This window comes from Drosophila melanogaster, chromosome 2R (assembly GCF_000001215.4).
Source record: "Drosophila melanogaster chromosome 2R".
Classification (NCBI taxonomy): Eukaryota; Metazoa; Arthropoda; class Insecta; order Diptera; family Drosophilidae; genus Drosophila; species Drosophila melanogaster.
The window spans coordinates 3,478,217-3,485,056 of NT_033778.4; the positions used below are offsets into that span (position 1 = coordinate 3,478,217).

Below are 6,840 nucleotides of genomic sequence, written 5' to 3' on the forward strand. Positions count from 1 at the left end.
GTCTCTCTCTCTCTATGGTAGGGCCTCGTTGGGATCTGCGAGAGCATTTTTGACGTCAGCGCTAAGTTGACGTCAGTGCATTTATGAAATGAAATCTTCTCAACCTCGTTACCCCATTTGAGTTGGGCGGAAACGAGTTGTAGAGTTGTAAAATCTGGTAGAATGAAAAAAGTCGCTTTCAAATTAAAAATCGACACGAAGCATTTCTTTGTAACAGTGGCGCCATGAATTGAGTAAATTTCGAAAGGAGAGTCCACCGGGCGGATACCCTTTAGCTCTTTGCGGGGTCTGATGAAAATTTTTCAATTCCGCTTTGGGGCGGCGGCAGCGGCATATGCCCCTGTCTTTTCTTCCGCATTCTGCGTAATGAAGTTAATTTTTTGCAGTTTCTTCACGGCGCCTGTGCGCTCAGAAGTGGCTAGTTTTCTATTCTGGTAGCCATTTGCATGGGTAGGCTGCAGAACTTTAGAAAATGAGGGATCGACCTCCATAGGCTCTGGTGTGCCGTTGTTTTTGTAATTTTTGACATTTTGCGGGTCGGCGTAAACCTGTGCCTTATTTTGCCTATTGAAATACGGATTTTTGGTATTATTTGGTTGTGGGTCATAGTGGTCGTACTTGTCAAGTTGATGACCCTGCGCTTTTGCGGTAGGTTTGAGATCTTTGTCTTCCTGAATTTTTGCAAAACTGGCTGCAAAAACGTACCTCTCGTGGTTTGTTTCCACTTCTTGCGCTAAAGCCAGAGCTGACGGCATGTCTTTCGGCTTTGCCGCGAAAAGCACGTCAGTGAGGTTGCGTTTAAGTCTGCTGTGATACAGGCAATTGTGGCCAATACTTTAGCGGAGGAGGACGCCAAAAGAAATCGCACAAAATGAAAAACGTCAGAAAATTCAGGAGCTGGCCAGCGGGTTGGCGCCCACCTCAGCCGTGGCCTCCGTAATTAGAACCTTCGAATCAAGGTGAATCGAATGGAAACATAAAATGAAAAGCGAACGTACGCGCTGTTATAAAAAAAATGTATATCAAAAATAAATCAAATTTTCTGTTGAAAATCTTTTTTTTTTTTGTTTCAAATAATTTTATTGTTTAAAATAATAATACAAAAATTTTTTCACTGTAACATTGGCGTTGATTAACAATGTATTTTTTTAACGCTTCTGTGCAGCGGTTTGTGGTACATCAAAATATTAACAGACGTCTAAATGCGTTTAGCATTGGTTCCCACTCATATGAATTTTTTCGGTGTGTGTTTTATTTCGTCACTTAATCCCTTCACTTTTCCCGCGCCGCTGTCTTCTGCTTTGCCGCAAATTTAGAAGTTGTGTGGGCGGTGTTGGTGATAGTGGTGGTGGTACCAATAGTTGAGCGCCAATTATTTAAAGATTGATCGCACCGTCTTGCGATACTGTCGTCGTCAGGATTCCTCCAACGGTGAAGAGCTTCCTTCGCTGGATGCTCCGGGGAGTCCGGAGGGCAGAAGATTATTATTTACGTTGAGAGGAACTTTACTTTCCAGCCTTGTGGTCTGGCAGAGTAAGTAATAAAAATATGTTTTACGACGCTTAGTCGGAGTTGACGAGCTGCAGCTCTTTATTCTGGTAAATGCAAATTCAAACTGAAACTTAAAATGATTCTTATAGCTTACAAAGACTCACAGCGGCCACGCATATATGATGTGTTGGCCGGCTGCGCACGGGTTTCCGTCCCAATGCTGGGTCAGCACTTTGTTATTATGTTTCATACCCTCATGACAAGATGCCAGAAATTCGAAAACATCGAACGTAGCAATGTTTCACTTCGAATCATGCCGTTGGTTGTAAAACCTAGGAAAGCCATCCACAACTCTAGAAATTCATTTGGCGCCGCTACCCCTGTCGCTTGCTGCCCTGTCTGCAATGGTGTAGACCACATAATTTTAAATTGCCCACAATTCTGTCGCCTCAAGATCGCTTACAGCTTCATGCCAAAACTGCCTTCAAGGTGGACATCACCTACGACATTGTAATGCCGATCGCTTTCGTATTTATGGAAGTAAGCACATCAAATTGCTACATTTTGGCCAAAGACCTTCGTCATCTCGCTCCCAGCCTGCTCAACCTCAGCAAGCTTCTGATGCTCATTCAAACGGATTGCAAGTAGTTGCACAGGAATCATTACCTGGTCAATATCCTTTGTTAGTGGCTCAAGATGTCGGATCTTCTTGTTGACCAGTGTCGTCATCAATATTTAAAATAAATCAGGATCTTGGGGATCAGCACACACTTTGCAATTGTCCAAGTACAAGTCTGCAGCTACAGTTTCTGGGATTTGTGAAGCCAGACTTAGATCAGATGAATGTATGGTAAATATTAATCTCAAATCTCAAACTTCAAAATTCGTTGCCAACATCGAAGGATTCGTTCCCAACAGGGAAGGAACTGTAACAAAGTGTGAAAAAGTTTGCGCTGAAAAGTGGGGCTCGCCATGAGTATTTCCTTTAAAGAGTAGCCCACCTTTTCTGCGGTAAAACTCGTGTTGCCCCATTGACGACCCTCACGGTTCCCAAATTGGAATTATGCGCGGCAGTATTACTGGCCCAACTAATGCTGAAAGTCCTGGAGCTTGGCTTATTTTCATGCCCGTTTATTGCTGGTCAGATTCTGCTGTAGTGCTGTCCTGGGATATTCGAGATGAGTCTTCACGCTTTCAAACTTTTATTTATAATCGCATCTCTTTAATCCAGGAGATGTCAAATGCCATAGAATGGCATTATGTTCCTACAGCCTGCAATACACCGGACATACTTTCCAGAGCTTCACATCCTAGTGAGCTGATCGAGTCTAGTCTTTTGTCTCATGGTCCTAACTATCTTCAAGAAGACAAATCGCACTGGCCAGAATCTTGTCTCGCTCCAAAGGCTCTCCCTGAGCTAAGAAAGAGGGCCCTCATCACTCTCAAGATCCCTGCCGACATCGACATCCCAACCAGTTGTAAATTTGTCAACTCCTGGGAAAAATTAAAGCATGTTTCTTATAGTATCAGGCACTCCGGCCTGACTGTTAATCATCTCACCGGAGGCATGAAACTCATCATTCGCTCCATTCAGATGGCACACCTTACCAAGGACTATATGCCCTGCTCAACAGTCGACAAGTAAAATCATCGAGCTCAATTGCATCCCTCGCACCCATCATTGACAACTCTGGACTCATGAGAGCTGGTGGCAGACTGAAGCACTCATCGTTGGACTATGACGCACAGCGTCCATTAATATTGGCACGTCAGCACCCAGTCACTCGTGCCATTATACTCGACTATCATCGTCGCAATCTGCATTCTGGACCTCGCGCACTACTCGCTTCCATTCGACTGCAGTTCTGGCCAATTGACGGTCGCAAGACAACTGCAAGTGCATTCAGCAAATACATCATATGCCTTCGAGCCAAGCAACATATAGCTTGTCACATTATGGGTGATCTTTCTGAGGACCGCGTAACAGCTTCACATTCCTTCAATGTCACTGGTCTGTACTTTTGCGATCCATTTTATTAAAATCCTGTTCGGAACAAAGCACCGATCAAGTGCTATATCTGCATCTTTACCTGCTTTTCTACAAAGGCTGTTCACCTTGAGCTGGTTCAGGATCTCTCCACTCCTGCATCGAAGAATCTTAAGCGTTTGTTCCTGAACACATCACAATCAAACTGCAGTACATGAATTCTGCTTGACTGATAGCATTGAATGGCGGTTCATCCCTCCTCGATCGCCGCATTTTGGAGTCCTCTGGAAGGCGGCTGTCAAAACAGCAAAGTATCATTTTTACCGAGCTGTTGGTCCTGCCTTTTTGGCCGCTGATGAATAGAGCCGTCGCTCAACTTTGCGTTCTACCCAAACAGGATGATGTTGTCAGCCCGTATCCTCCAACGGCGGGAGGATGTTTGGTTATGCATCCCGCAGCCAGTAGCAGCTCATCATAAATTTAAGGTATTTTATTTTATTACTCTTACACATTGCTCTGTTCAGCAATAGATTTTACATTCCCCTTTGTGCTATGTTCCCCTCTCTCAATAGAGAGCAAGCACAACTGTTTAAATCTTTATTTTGTGAAACTTGCTCATTTGCCTTCTGCTGTAATGCACTTTACCTCTTTATCGGTTCGGTACGGGCACTGCCGCCGTTCTTTTTATACATTCATAATAAATACATATACATATATTACATATACATACATATACATAATTGAAACATTAATTTTACCATGTTTATAAATTGCCAAACCACTTCTCCAGTCAATGAAAAAGCTCATTGCCTCAACATAGATTTTATCTGTAATCTTTACTCTCTGCCGCTCTTAAAAAAAACAATTCCAAGTTTTTATATAATAATTAGATCAGATAAGATTAGATAACATTTATATCTACAATATTATTTGCTCATTGCTCATTGCAATTTGCTCTTTTCTAGCGTCCATCTTCTTGCGAATCGATTCTCAGGATACACGGCAACGCCCCTCGGTCGGCGCGTGATTTAGTAAGGTTAGGTCTGTCTTTCAGCATTTTTTTTTGTATAATTAGAAATTTTGCTCGATTTAACTTTGATTTAATTTAATTTCGGGCATTCTGGACTGCCAATCAAGCAAAAGAAAATTTTCCATTCACTCTAACCTCACTCTAAGCTCTACTTAGGCTGCATTTTTCTTTGTTTAATGATCCTTCCTGATGGCCCCGGCTTAGGGCGGTCGCTGTCCTGCTGCTGCGGCTGGTCCTTCGCTCCGGCCTGCTGCTGCGGCTGGTCCTTCGCTCCGGCCTGCTGGAAAGGCGCTCCACTACTCGCCTGGCGCAGTTGCCGTCTCTCCTTCTGCCCGCCGGTAGCGGCTCCGAAAAATTGTGGGACCCGGGCAGTGATGCGAAAGTATAAGATGTCCAGCGAAAACCCTCCGGGCTTCAATTTCGGCTGCGATTATATTCCCGTATCAAACTACGGTTCACCAATATTTCGAAACTCACTAACCTGCAATTTGACCCAGTCGAAGCTAGGATTTGGCGGCCAGGCGGCCGTGAGATGGCCGTGACGAACGCCGATCTCTTCGGCTGTATATCGCCGGGAAACACAAGCCGGACTTATTTCGCGCACCACTATAGGCGAAGGAACGCCGTATTTTCGATATTTCGCGCGACAAAAAAATTCCGTATGACCGCAAGTTAAAATTTTTCGACGCACTTTCGCAACTCGACGCGTTGACTGTTCAGATCGAAAAGAAGGCAAACCGGAAACATTAGTCGAGGCGTAGGCCATCGGCGGAAACCACGATCAGCTGAACAACACTTTTCTCCGATAACCGAATTACACCAAACTTATCGGGTGCAGCTAATAAGGGTTGCATCCAGTCTGGTATATTCTAGCTACTTCTTGCTACATCTAGTAAGACCTCACTTTAGTGTGTCACAGCTGACCGCCCTATCGATTATTCATCGAGATTTTTCTCACCCACTGCTTCAGTCGCCACTACAATTGATCGCACCGTTTTGCGATGCTGTCGTAGAGAGGAACTTTCCTCTTTTAACTGTCAGCCTTGTGGTCTGGCAGAGTAAGTAATAAAAATATGTTTTACGACGCTTAGTCGGAGTTGACGAGCTGCCGCTCTTTATTCTGGTAAATGTAAATTCAAACTGAAACTTAAAATGATTCTTATAGATAACAAAGACTCACAGCGGCCACGCAAATATGCTGTGCTTGCCGGCTGCGCACGGGTTTCCGCTCAATGCTGGGTCAGCACATTGTTATTATGTTTCATACCCTGAGCCAACTGATCTAGTTCGTTGGCTTGTGTTAACTTGTATGTATGCGAGCGCGAAATTTCATCATTTATCTGGGATGTCGATAGATATTGGGGAATAAAATGAGAAGAAATTTAAAATTGTTTAAAAGTGTGGGCGTGACACTTTTTGGGCGTTTTATAGGTAGAAGGAGGTGCGTGGTCACGTTGTTTTTGGTATACCAATAAAAATTGGAAACATACAATAAAAGGAAAAAAATCTAAACATATAGAGAGCGAGCACAACTGTTTAAATCTTTATTTTGTGAAACTTGCTCATTTGCTTTCTGCATAGCAAAGTCATTTACAAATTAAGTGTTGATCACATCGGTACTTCTCTGATGCACTTCAATTTTTAATCGGTTCGGTACGGGCACTGCCGCCGTTCTTTTTATACATTACAGCCCCGTGTGGCAAAATAAATTGAAATTATACTGAAATATTAATTGAAACATTAACTTTACCGTATTTATAAATGGCCACACCACTTCTCCAAGTCAATAAAAAAGTTCATTGCCTCAACATTTGGTGACCTCGACGTGATCGGTAACATTTCTTTATGCGTGCATTTTACATTGCCCGGTTTAAAATTCCGTGCTTGATATTAAAAAAAAAAGGATGTCAAACAAGGACACAACTGACTGTGTCAGCTGACAGAATAATATTTTTAAAACGCAATGAAAATTTCATATCTGTCGACGCTAATAAAATTGCTGCAGGTTTAACTATCGAATCGGTCACTTGCCCTAATGATGATGGCCTGCATTTAAAGATGGATTTAATACAACAAACAGAGGCTTCGTTCAACTTGGTTCATGATTCGAATTACGTGACCAATTCAAAGACATTGTGTTTGAAATGCGGTATGTTGTACAAACGGAGCTCAGTGGACGCAAAGTGTGAGAGATTGCTTGTTAACCTATGCGTCAAGATCCAGGAACTGAGTGGCCTTCTGGTTTTCTATTTCGACGACATATTTTATGTCGATGTTTTCCACTGTCAGCGATTAAAACCCTATACTGGCTGGCATGGAGAAACTTCAACAC

The 6,840-nt window shown here is 43.1% G+C and overlaps 1 long non-coding RNA gene across 2 annotated transcripts; it reads right to left on the minus strand.

Moving 5' to 3' along the window:
- Nucleotides 1-3,256: 3,256 nt before the first annotated feature.
- lncRNA:CR46489 (long non-coding RNA:CR46489) lies at nucleotides 3,257-5,223 on the minus strand. Of its 2 annotated transcripts, NR_167884.1 has the most exons (2): nucleotides 4,990-5,223; nucleotides 3,257-4,932 (listed from the first exon to the last, which is right to left on the minus strand). It is a non-coding gene; the product is annotated as a long non-coding RNA:CR46489 (long non-coding RNA). The 2 variants fall into 2 exon arrangements; NR_167885.1 differs by lacking the exon at nucleotides 4,990-5,223 and having other exon boundaries at nucleotides 3,257-4,508.
- Nucleotides 5,224-6,840: the final 1,617 nt, after the last annotated feature.